Source organism: Peromyscus maniculatus, chromosome 8 (assembly GCF_049852395.1).
Source record: "Peromyscus maniculatus bairdii isolate BWxNUB_F1_BW_parent chromosome 8, HU_Pman_BW_mat_3.1, whole genome shotgun sequence".
Classification (NCBI taxonomy): Eukaryota; Metazoa; Chordata; class Mammalia; order Rodentia; family Cricetidae; genus Peromyscus; species Peromyscus maniculatus.
In genome coordinates, this window is record NC_134859.1 from 72610686 (window position 1) to 72623239 (window position 12554).

Below are 12554 nucleotides of genomic sequence, written 5' to 3' on the forward strand. Positions count from 1 at the left end.
TGAATGGCATGCTCAGGGAATTTCCCTGAGGAGCTGATGTGCAAGCTGAGGAGGACAGGGTGAGGAGACAGCAGAAATAAAATGGTCCAGAAGTGTCTGTATGGCTGGAGCTGGACATCCAAGGGACAGTGACAAGGGCTGGACAGTGGGGTCCTGCTCATCTGAATCTTACTGTTTTGATTGGTTTTGTTGAGCTAGAGTCTCACGTGGTTACCCAGGCTAGCCTTGACCTCTCTGTAGCCCAAGCTGGCCTCCCCATGTGTAAGCCACCGGGTCTGAGTCTAAAGGAGGACCGAGGAGAAGCGTGCTCCCATCTGAAGATGCTGTGGGTGGTCCTGATGAGTACTGTAAAGATCACTTGAGTGACAGCGTGGCCGAGGACTGCTGCAGACGTGATGTGGGGAGGGTTATTAGCCTGCTGTCACCAGCCGTTAGAGATGGATGGACGTGAAGACATTGGGAGGAGGCGGCTAGGCGGAAGGGGAGGAGCTTGTGAGGTCCTCTTCTCTGTTCTCTGGCAGTTGTCAGGAGACAGGAAATGGTGAGGCCACAGGTGGGTCTCTGGGACTTCAGCACAGCAGAGGGGTTTGGGCTGGTGCTTGCTGGGTGTGGGGGTGTGGCAGGGAAGAGGATTAAAAAAATGGCCAGTTCTAGCACTCAGGATTGGGTGACATCCGGAGACCCTGTCTAAAAAACAACAGCAACAAAACAAGCAAAAGCCTATTGGAAGAGGAGTCACGGAGACATCCAGCAGTTAGTGTATTACAAGTCGGTCATGGTTCGCAAAAGTGACGAGGCTGTATTGCAGGGGACCTGTGGCCAGTGGCTAAGCCGATAACGAAGCCAAGATCAACATTCCTTCCCCTGCAGACCTCCATAGTCTCACCCTGAAGAGGCCCCCAGCTTTCCCAGTTACCCCAGTAACACATGCCGAGGAACGCATAGAGAACGCTGTCCTGATACTAGCATTTCCACTCTGCTCATAGCCTGACCTGGAAAAAACTATAGCATCCAGTCTCTCTTGCTCCCCCACGCTGTCCTCTGCCAGCGTTGACACCCGTAATCGTGGGCCCCTCTTGGTTAAAAGTGCACACTGAGTCCTGGGAGTGGGCAGGGCCTAGCACGGTGCTGAGCACATAGCAGACGCCCAGCTCCTGCTGGCTCCTGAGTTCCTGTTGTAAACTTATTGCATGTGCTGAATGTCAAGGCTGGACAAGTCTTGGGAAGATGGGAGGAGAGCTCATAAAAATGGTAGTAGCTGTCTTAGGTTTGGGTGGTGGAGACCGGCATGAGGAAGGAGTAAGAGATGGTCTCTTTCGGCAATTTCTAAGGGTGCCTGCTGACCTGGGAGGTGTGCTTCCATGAGGTCCGTGGCCAGCCCTATTGCCTATTTCATCAGGACGCCCCATTCTCAATTACAGTGTCTGCAAGGTGCGAATACTGGTACTTCTGCAATCCCCTTGGAAGGGTAGAGAAGGTTGGAAAATAGCCAGAATTCCCCATCCCTTTATTCCAGAGAACCCTAGCTGCCCACCTGGGCACGAAGTTCACCTAGGGTAAGCCTACACTGTCTGAAGACATCTATCGTTTCAAGAGAAGAGCCAAATGATGTAGCCCTTCTTACATCCTTCTTTAGAGATGAGGGCAAGACAAAGAAATTTTTGTCATCAAAGAGTATGTTTTAGCGTCATTTCAGCCTGCTGTGGGCTTCCCTCTATGACACATGGCCATGTGGCAGGTATGCAATTTAATACTTGTTGGCTCAAGTTAATATATACGTGGGCCTTCCACACCCTCAGCCCCTCACTAGGGCTGACAGAAGCATTGTCTGCCTATAATTGAGCACGTGGGTTTGGGTGGTGTGCCTTTTTGGTCTGTCCCAAAGCAGCCCTTTCCATGTATCATCCTGTGCTTGCCTGCCTGTTTGCATGTGGGGCTAATCTTTTCCATATGTGTGTCTGGCTTGGCATGTGGGTCCTGACCTCCCATGAGCAAGGCGAGGCTGCCTCAGACAAGTGTGGAGTAGGAGTAGCCACCCAGCCCACCGCTGCTTGAGCCAAGCCTCTGGCCACTCTCTGAAGGGAAAGTCTGCCGCTTTCCTTCTGTCGCCAAAAGGCTCTGTGGAGAAACGCCCAGGTGGCCTCTCCTTGCAGCTTTGTGGGCATGAGAAAGTGTTGTTTGAACAGATCCTGCCTGGGAAGCCACCTCTAGGACAGTGGGGCTAAGGTCTCCCCAGGTCTCAGAGAAGGTGACCCTTAGACCAACAACTTCCTGCTCAGACCAACTTCCTGCTCTTCCCATGCGCTGCACTGAGCTTCCTCCTCCTGGGAACCCCTGCTCGCCGCCATGTTTGTGAGAGGCTGAGAGGTCATGGCAGCTCCTGTGGCAACATATTGAAAGGAGTTGAGACAGTGCCTTTATGTTCACGGCTGACCTCCGCCTACAATCGTTTTGTTTGTTTGTTTGTTTGTTTGTTTAGAGATAGGGTCTAACATTGTATCACTGTGTAATCCAAGGTAGCCTCAAACTTGGGGCAGTCCTCCTGCCTCAGCCTTCCAGGTACTAGGGTTATATCCAACTATAATCTTAACAGGCTCCATCTGTTACTAGAATGAAGCTGTCCATGACCTCAAGCCAGACCCAGGACAAAATGGAGACATTTTTAAGGCAGGTGGGTTCCTGCCCCATCATCACCAACAGATATACCCCCTCTGACCGCCAATCCTGCCACACCCGACCCCGCCGTCACAGCCATTCACACTGTGTTCTTAGCTCTCGTTGCCTCCCTGAGCCCAAGAGCCCAGGTTTTGACCGCTCTGCTCGCTCTAAAGTTGGAGCAAGTTCTTGACCCTTTCTGGTCCTTTGTTTCCTGGTGGAGAGATGAGCCAGCACGCATGCATTCATCAGATCGTTCATTCATTTACATTCCTTCAGCATACAGTTTGGCGAGCCCCCCAATAGAAGCCTCAGAGATTCAGAAAGGTAATCAGACATAATCTCCAGATGTCCGTGGTCTAGCAAGGAAGACAGACGCGTAAACAGAGGCTCGGGGTACAGTAGGAACATCAACAGAGGGCTGTCCACATATGTCAACACTCTCCTTGGAAAGCCAGCCGTTGATAGAAAGAGGATGTGGGGATCAATATTTCATTCTTCAGACTTCAAATGAAATCATGTAGGAGATAATGTTGAGCTGGACAACATGAGTCAAATTACAGAACTTCTGTGAGCCTCAGTTTCTGTACCTATAAAACGGGATGATACAAGCCTTGCATAGTTAACATGTAAGGGTAAGAGCAAGTTCAGTGCGCTTAACACATAACCTGTAATGTTTCACATAACAGGGCAAAAGAGCCACAAAGAATACTGTTTACATATATGTATGTGTTAAATTTTAAAAAAAAAGGCTAAGGCCAGGCAGCAGGGGCGCACACCTTTAATCCCAGCACTCAGGAGGCAGAACCAGGCAGATCTCTGTGAGTTCGAGGACAGTCTGGTCTACAGAGCGAGCTCCAGGACAGGCACCAAAACTACACAGAGAAACCCTGTTTTGAAAAACCAAAAAAAAAAAAAAAAAAGACCAACTACATGCCACCAAGACAGCTAATTATAACAGCAATTAGTATTAATTAGTACCCAGCAGATGCCTGACTCACAGGGCCCTGAGGCTGGGGCTCTTTCTGCACACCAGGCTTCCTAAACAGAGGTAGCCTCTAGGCAGAGAGAGCCTGAGGCTGCTTCCAGCCCAGAAGCTCAGACACAGTCCGTACGTACCCTGGGACACCTAGAACAAGGCAAAGGGCTCCTCTTCCACCAGCTCTGCGTGGCTTCAAGCCGTTCCCATCTCTCACCGACCTGACGCAGGCAAACTGCCCTCTAGGGAGCCCCACTCTGGCTGTGTTCGCCTTAAAGCACTAAGGCTTTAGGTGTGTGATAGGAAATGGAAGCAAGCGTGTCTTTCCAGGGGGTGGAGGGGACATCGCCCTTTGACCTCATACACAGAGTCCGACTCGTCCAGCTGGCTCCCACCTGCCTTTTACCGGGGCACTGATGTTCTCAGAACAACCTCCTCTCCCTGTCTCACCCCAAAATGCTGGGGTTCGGCGGCTGGTTCTGACCAAAGCATCTGGAACCTTCTTCACGTCTTAAGACTCTCACAGTGACCTTACTGTGCCCTTAGCCATCCCTCCGTCTGGGAAGCCCCAGACTCAGAAGCAGCCAGGGTGTCCAGCATAGGGCATTTGGATTTCCTGGAGAGCGGCCATCCTTCGGTCTGCACCTTCTCCTCTGGATACTGACCAGCTTCTCAGAAAAATACCTTTCTGGCCAGGAGATTTAATGACTTTATAAAACCTGGCAGCAAGCAAGCGGACCGCAGCCTTGGGCTGTGTTCTCTTCTCTGAAGTCCACAAACTGCCAAGCCCTACGTCTGGACTGGGGTGAGGATGCCCACCTCACCGGGCCGCTGGGGATACCTGCTGGATTGATAGCTACCAGTCCCAGCCTAGGCTCCCGACCTCCAGGAGCTCAGCTGCAGGGCTTATTGGCCTCCTTTTGTGCTGGAGCTCCAGGGGCCCTGCCCCAGCGGTGCGGCTGTGGATCAGGGCCCTGCTCAACTCCCAGCTCCCCGGTCTGCAAAGCAAACTTCAGCCTTTTACTATTTACCTTGGCAAGTCCGGGACCGGATTGATGATCTGTAAAGTGGATTTGTTATTTGGCTGTTTGCTTTGGCAGCTCTTGAAAGCGCTTCGCTGATTACAGCCCCAGATGTCATTGCATACATTACCCTGCTCTATAACGGGGCTTTGAACACTTGAATTTAAACTACAAATACTATTAAGCTTTTTGCACCTCTTCTGCCTTTGGTTCCCGCATGTTGAATATCGGAACAGACAGCCTGCATGCTCTCAGGCTTCCTCCTCATCGCGTTTCAGTGTTCTCCCGTGGAGCATTCAGGCTTGCCTCCTGTTCTCCCATGCATCTTCCCCGGAGTTTTTCCCTTCTGTGTCCATCCCCAGCCCAGCTATCCCGGTATCAGCCATGGTGATTTTCCTAACAGGTGGTCTTAGTCTAGTTTGCAAAGTGCACATCATTCCAGCCCTACCTATGTTGTGTTTTGTGCTGTTTCTCCATCCACAAGGCTTTTCCGCAACCGTTGTTCGTTTTAGCATCCCTGACCATTCTTTGCAAGCAGGAATATACCACATCATGTTGCCTAACCAAAAAGGCCTCGGCAGATGGCAGACATCTTTATTCCTGCCCCACTCAAAGCTAGCTCTGATGCCATTGTTTTTGCTTTATTTAAATCCTTCACCTGAGTGGGAGGAGGAGGGAGCCATGGCTGGGTCTTTAAGTGAGGCCATTACTGGTTCATATATCTTGGGGGTTATTGGTAGAGAGTGCCGGTGTCCTGGCTAATGGTGGGGCATATGACTCAGTGTTCTCCAAGGTAATTGCTTCTTCCTGTTGTAAATAAACCATTAGCCAGGGTCCTCGCCTCAGGAAGCAATTTAAGGCCCAAGGGAGGTGGCCAGAGAAGTCAGTTTGCAGCCTCCAGGCTGGGAAGCTTACCTCTGCCCACAGCACGCCACTGCCTCAGGATTTCCCCCTGGAGCAGCAGAATGCTCCTGGCTGTCTCTGCCAGTTCTTGACCGACTTCCCCAGGCCTTTGATTTGCCTGGCTCCATGTGAACGCTTCCTTTATGTCGCTCTCCAAAGAAGACCGCCATCACTTCTAGAGCAGCCAAACTGATGACCAGTGGGATCTGGGGGAGGTGTGGTCCTTTCTCTCTTACCCCTTCAAAGTTCTCTCTCTCTCTCTCTCTCTCTCTCTCTCTCTCTCTCTCTCTCTCTCTCTCTCTCTCCCTCCCTCCCTCCCTCCCTCCTCTTTAGATTTAAAATGTCCACAGTGTTCTTGGATGAGGCTCATTGCATATGCCATACAGCTTTTAAAGAGTAAAAGAAATTAAAAATTAAAAACCAAACTCCTCCTGGTATCAACAGCTGACAGAATGCCTGTGAATTCCACCCTTGCTTTAGTTGGGGAAGCTGAGATGAGGTGGAGGAACTTCTTCAGTACGTTGCCTCTTCAGAACTAAGATGTGATTAGCCAGGTCTGTCTGGTCTGGGAGCAGCCTCCCCCTCCTTCACTCAAGCCCCCCCTTGTATGTTTGGTCTGGGTTTTGACCTAGGAACCACAGTGTCTTCCCCATGTCTAAGCCCCTCGAAGCTGAGTCACCCTTGATGTAGTACTCCAGCGACCAACCCTGCATCGTGCTTCTTACAGGGGCCCGGTCGGTGGACGTTGGATGAATACCCATCAATCCACTCAAGGGCTTAACAATGTTAAAGTCTTTCCCAGGGCAGGCTCAGGAGGGGGACACGAACACTTTCAACTTTGAAGTACTTCAGCCGAACAAGTTAATTCACTTTGTAAGTTTACTTTAGGAATAGAGGTTATTGCAGCATTTTTGGCCACTGCTCTTCTTCTAAACCTTGACTGTAATAAGCAAATTGGGCAGATTAAGGACATACTTAACTGCCAAATGGTGTTCTGAACTGTGTAAAGTTAGCCAGGCTTTTCTTCTTCTTCCATAAAAGATCGTGTGGGTTCTATGAAGTTGTGTGTGTGTGTGTGTGTGTGTGTGTGTGTGTGTGTGTGTGTGTGTGTTTTAGCTCTTCCTGTTTTATTGTGTTTGAAGTATCTTGTGGTGACCTGGTGGGATTGGAGTCTTCCATATGGAAGTGTTTCTTTAACTTTTTAATCATTTCTTTGGGGAAGGAGAAAGGTTAGGGGTAGCAGATGTTTCTCTAGCAATGTTGGCTGAGTGGAGGTCGAGCTTGCAGAGCTGACTCCACCCAGGCTGAAGGAGAAGGCTCTTCCCAGAGTGGGAGGCCACCATCACCATAGACCTGGCAAAGGGGGCCTGTGTGGAAGCTTAGCACCTCACCCTGACTAATGGCTTTTTCTTTTCCTAGGAAGGGTGCGTTTTTACTCTGTGACACTGACAAGTTGTGTACTATTATCAGTCTCCAAAATGGGAAGCCTGACTGGGGCTCTTAACAAAAGAACAAACCTCTGTCCCTCTCCTCAGGGCTACTCACATTCCTCCTCACACCCCATTTCTCAACCAAAGTCTAACATCTTGATCTCAAAACAGAAAGTTGAAAACCCTGGTCTGACTCTTCCATTTCCTTGTGTTCTTTTGGACTCCGTCTCCTGGCCGTCTGGAAGCCGTCCCCTGGTGCAGTTGCTCTGAGGGCCTTGCAAAGGCAGTCATCCATAGTGCATGGCCTGAGCCCAGGCTCCAGCGGTGGCAGTTAGCCCTGTGCCCCTGGGCTGCCTTACCGCTGCTCTCCTGGTGTCTACCTGTCCTCCATTTCTAGGGTACCCTAGCCTGCTGGTGGAGGAAGGGCTTGGGCTCAGTGAGGAGAGGCAAGCACTGGCTCACATCATGGAGAAGTAAAGATGGGGTGGGGTGGGGGGTCCTGAAGGATCCCAGTCCTTGGCACCCTACTCCTTTGTCTTTAGTTATTATGAAACACTTGGTTTCTTTATATTTTCACGTGTGTCTGTGTACCATTGGGCTCTGCTCACAGAGCTCCATTCCTGATACTCTCTTGACCAGTCGAAAGCTTGACGTGGAAACTTGGAAATCTTGACACTTAGAGATTGGTGTCTCTGACCATACCTCTCTGCACATACCCAGTTTTGACTAATCTTAGAAGCAGAGATCTGTCCTCTTTAGCACTTGAATGGAGGGTCACCTGAGAATAGCATGTGCTACCAAGAGGAGACAGATGACAGGTGATAAAGGGGACGCATACTGAAGGAACAGGCAGAGGATGCTGTACCAACAGGAGGAGGGAGGGAAGGCATAGCAGGGAAATATGGAGTCCTGGAAGCCTAGTGAGAAGAGGCGTATACTCCTCAATGCGCACCTGATCTGCTTATAGACCCAATCAGGTGAGAAACTGCAGGGGATTTCATAACAGCAATCATTAACTTTGGAAGAGCGGAGTCAAGAGAGGTGGAGGCAGAAACCTGCTTGGAATGGATTCAAAGAGAGAAAGAGGGAAAGAATTCGTGGACAGCAAGGACAGACTTCTCTTTCATGGAGTTTCTTTCTGTTTATTAATGGGGAAAAACTAGTATATTGATGGGTGGATTGATGGGATAGATACAGTGGGTGGATCATAGTGCCGTCCGTCAATGGGGAGGTCCGCGAGAAGGGAGAAAGGGGCCCAGTACTGGGGGCAGGCTCCAGATCGTCCCCTCCCTCCTCATCGCTTTCTTTTCCTGGTGAGGTCAGAATCGACGACGTCCCCAGCTGGAAGTGAGAAAGGTACAGAGACAATAGGAAGCAGGTGCTTGGGGAAATCCAGTGAGTGGGCAGCCCAGAGGTCACTGTAAGCTGGTGAGCGCTCATCTAAGACCAACGAGTCTGGTGGCTTCCTCCGAGCTGTGAGTGGCTGGCCAGGAACAAGTGAGCAGGTGAAGAGTTGAATTTGAACAAGCTGTGCTTTCACTAGGCACATACAGGGGTTCGTACAGGGGTTCCTACAGGGGTTCGTACAGGGGTGCAGGGCCGAGAGGACTATAAGGGACTGGTTAAAACAACTGCTGTGGAGGCAAGAGAGGACATGGGGTAGGGACAGGGAACAGCTGGCAGCACCCGCGGATTGTAGACTATAGTGAGGCTTGAGACTGGTTAGGATCAGTGTCCTGAGGGCAGAGAACCAGAAAAGCAGGCGGTGGTGGCCAGCGGGGTCTGGGACACTGAGAACCGGCAGTGCCCGAAGTTACTGTTAATTGCAGTCACAGGCCTGGTGTGCAGAGTGGAGAGGGAAAGGAGAACACAGGGAGCGAGGAGGTTTGGGATCTGAGAGGCTCGGCCGCTGGCGGGATCGGCCGTGTGACAGGATCGCTGTGTGACAGACAGGGTGAGTTAGCGCTGTAGCACTGTTAAGAGGGCCGGGAAGCAGGGGCTCAAGTCAGTAAGGGATGGCGAGGGGGAGTGGGCAAGCCCAGGAATGGACTCTGACGAGGAGTGGCAAGAGCTGCTGTAATCTTACACACGAGGGTCAAGGTTGGGGGCTTTGGAGCCACACTGCAGAGCTTGAGGGCTGGGAGGTAAAATCAGCCACCTCATGAAGGGGCTGGCAGGCAGGTAATGTCCTCTGAGGGTCTGCATAGAGTAGGTCCACATGCGCTGTCTGTCTCACTTGACTCTTAGCAGCTCTTGGAGTGGGAACCTAAGGTCACTTCGCCACTGGACATTGAGGCCTGGGCAGGTCCGTTACTCACACAGAACACAGATCTGGGGATGTATCCAGATCTTCTGACTCCAAGTCCAGTGTTTCAAACAGCCTGCCTTCCCTCAGAAGGTTCTTCACCCCAATAGATTAAAAAGCACACCGACCTGAAGTTACAATTAAAAAGCATTGTCGGTGACCAGGGCTATAGCACAGTGGTAGAGCGCTCGCCTGGCATGTGTGAGGCCCTAACCTGAAGTCCCAGCCCTGAGGCAGGGAATGAGGAGGAGTTCTTACGGCCGGGGTTACAGTTCCCTTAGTAGAGGGAGGGCTTGCTCACTTTGCATGTACGAAGCCCTGCATAAACCAGATGTGGAGCATGATGGTGCATCTGTACTTGGGAGGTGGAGACAGGAAGATCAGAAGTTCAAGGTCACTCTTAGCCACATAGGGAGGCTAGTCTGAGATATCTTTTTTATTTTGTTTTTTTGTTTTCTTTTGTTTAATCTTATCTCGAGCCTTCAAGACAGACTCAAATAGTGGTCATCCGGCCCATTCTCTGTTGTCTCTCAACCACCTGGATATTCCATGGCTATTTCTGAAGTTCCCAAAGTCCATAAACGGACCCTCACTTTCAAAGATGATTTTTTTCACTTTCATAGAGGATTGGACAACCATTTTTTTAAAGTTCTTTATTTATTGTTTGTTATTTGATTGATTGGAGACAGGGTCTCTCTATGAAGCCTTGGTTGTCTTGGAGGTCACTGTGTAGACCAAGATGGCCTGTGATCCTTCCTGGGCACACTGACCAGGGCCAGTGCCATACAGGGTAGGGATGGTAATGTCTCTAGAAAATGCCACCTGGAACAACAGAATGTGCCCTTCTATTGAACCTCCCCCCCCCCCCCCCCCCCGGTTGTATAAGGTGCCATGATGGCCTCTGGTAGACTTTCACAGGATTGCCCCTGCTCCCTCTGTGCTAATGAACCAGGCAGAGATGCCAAGTTGGACAGGCATGAGATCTAGGCATGGTTTCAGGTGCCAGAAGCACCCACTGAACCATTCACAAAGCTGGGTGCCAGAGCCCCAATCTTAAACCTGAGAAATTCTAGGCTGTATATATGAAAAGCTCCCTGGATATGGAAGTTCACACTTATTATAATCCCAGTTCTTAAAAGGCTGAGACAGAGGGATTACAAAATCAAGGCAAGCCTGAGCTACATAGCAACACCCTGTCTCAAAACACAAAACAAAACAAAAATTAGAAAAGCTCACTGGCTGATAGATAGCCCCACTTGAGAAGTACAGGTTGAGGGGCCTTGAGGTGTATCTCAGTGATAGAACACTGGGCAAGGTCCTGTCTCAGTTCATTGTACTGCTATTATAGTAATAGTTAATAATAGCAATTATTGCATGCAAGAAGTACTGGTTAAAGCCAAGTATGGTAGCTCATGCCTGCAATCCCAGCACTTTAGGGCTGAGGCAGGAGGATCACCAGGAGTTTAAGGCTAGCCTGGGCTACAAAATGAAAACAAAATAGAGTGTTAGCACAGTGGTTGTGCCCAACACATGGATACGAGAGCACTGGCATTCCACTTCTGGTCTCCTCCTGGCTCTGAGTGTGGTCAGATGTCTCTCCTGACAGATTCCCTTCTCGACATTATCCTCCAGGAACTTGTGATTATCCTCTGTCTAAGTCAAAAGCTGCTTAATTCCTCTAAAAGCAGTGCCAGTTGGGCACTCCGCCTAGAGAGAGCAGTGGATCTGTGTCAGTGTCTGTGTTCAGCTCAGCCTCCTCGGTGAGCACCTCTCCAGGCTGCTCCACCCCCACTTTCTCCTTCCACAGGGTCTGGGACTCTGTGGGGTGCCTGGGTGCTGATGTCAGACTGGATACAGACTCAGGTGCAGTTGGCCAGTTGAAGTGTGTGTGTCAAGAAGATCCTGATGACTTGAGCGGCAAGCCTGGGGGGCAGGTAGAGGGAACTGGGCATTGGCCCAAAGCTCCAGTCCAAATGAGTTCTTCAGTGATGCCTAGGGGTCCCTCACAAGGAGCCCCTTTAGTAAGGAAGCCTAGTAGTGCTCATATGGAGAAAGACAAAGAAGCCTCCTCTGCATTCACCTGCCCTGATCATCCTCGGATGCTCCCAAAAGCCAACTTCTTACCAGTTGCTTCTTCCTTCAAGCCCCTGTGCTGAGAGCTGGATCTGTGCATGTGACACCTGTAGAGGGTGACTCTGGGACCCTCTCAGGCTCGCTTGTGTCTTCACTGTGCCTGGGTATGACTGCTATGTTGACATGTGGAGACCAGTATTAAAGGCAGTAGGTGCTAAGTTTGGGGATAATGCAGAGAACAAAGCAGGTGAGATCTTTGCTCATGGGGTTGATGTTCTAGAAGAGATAGTAAGCCAATGGGACCAACGGAATGTGCTGCCATGCACACTGACCTAACCCAGGAGAGGTCAGAGACGGCCTCCCAGAAGAGACTCTTGACCTATGATCAAAAGAAGAGCTGGGAGGGCCTTTAAGTTCCCAGGGTAGAAGGAAGCACAGTGTATCAGGGGCTTACCAAAAGAGAAGGAGTGAGACCGAGGAGCCTTGCAGTTTCAGGGCCCATGTCACCAAGGAAGTGAGTGGCCATGCCAAAGATGAGCTGTCACCCCAGTCCCTTGTTTGCTACCCGGGTGTGTATTTTCTGATCATTAACTGAACACGCACACCCTTCCAGAGGCCGTGGCTACTCTATCCCTAATCTACCCTGAGGAGACACAGAGTGAACTGGATTATGAACCTTCTGCCTGGGGCGGGGGCTTGCCTGCTGTCATTATTGTCGCCATCTTAGGACACCACCTGGCCTCCCACGGTCCCTGAGATATTTGATGCAGAACGGAAGTGACAAGGGCAAACTCCAGACCTCTGCAGAGCATGTTCAGTGGGAAGAAGAGGCGGGCGGAGCAGCCCTCTGGTGCCCAGCCTCCTTCCCCCACCTCTTTCCCTCATCGGAGGCGACTCTGCCATGCCCAGTTGGTTGCCGGGAGATTCTTCGGGGGCTGTGTGCTGCGTTTGTCACTCCTACACCGAGTTGCTTTTAAGATGCACAGACTTCTGAATCTTTAAAAGAAAGGACTAGAAAAGAAATCCCAGAGGCAGTTAGTTGGTAGGTCATCTGCCAAGAATGAGGAGAGAGTAGTGACAGGTTTGGGGGGCTTGAGAAGAGGGGGGAAATACAGGAGGGAACTGACCAGAAACAAATGGAAAGACTAAATAAAGGTTGGGAGCAAGCAGGGTCCAGCTGATAAATT

General features: G+C 50.7%; 1 protein-coding gene across 8 annotated transcripts in view; it reads left to right on the forward strand.

The window, feature by feature from the left end:
- The window catches only part of Bcas3 (BCAS3 microtubule associated cell migration factor), a 502165-nt gene that overhangs the window by 443210 nt on the left and 46401 nt on the right, over positions 1-12554 (forward strand). The window lies entirely within an intron of this gene.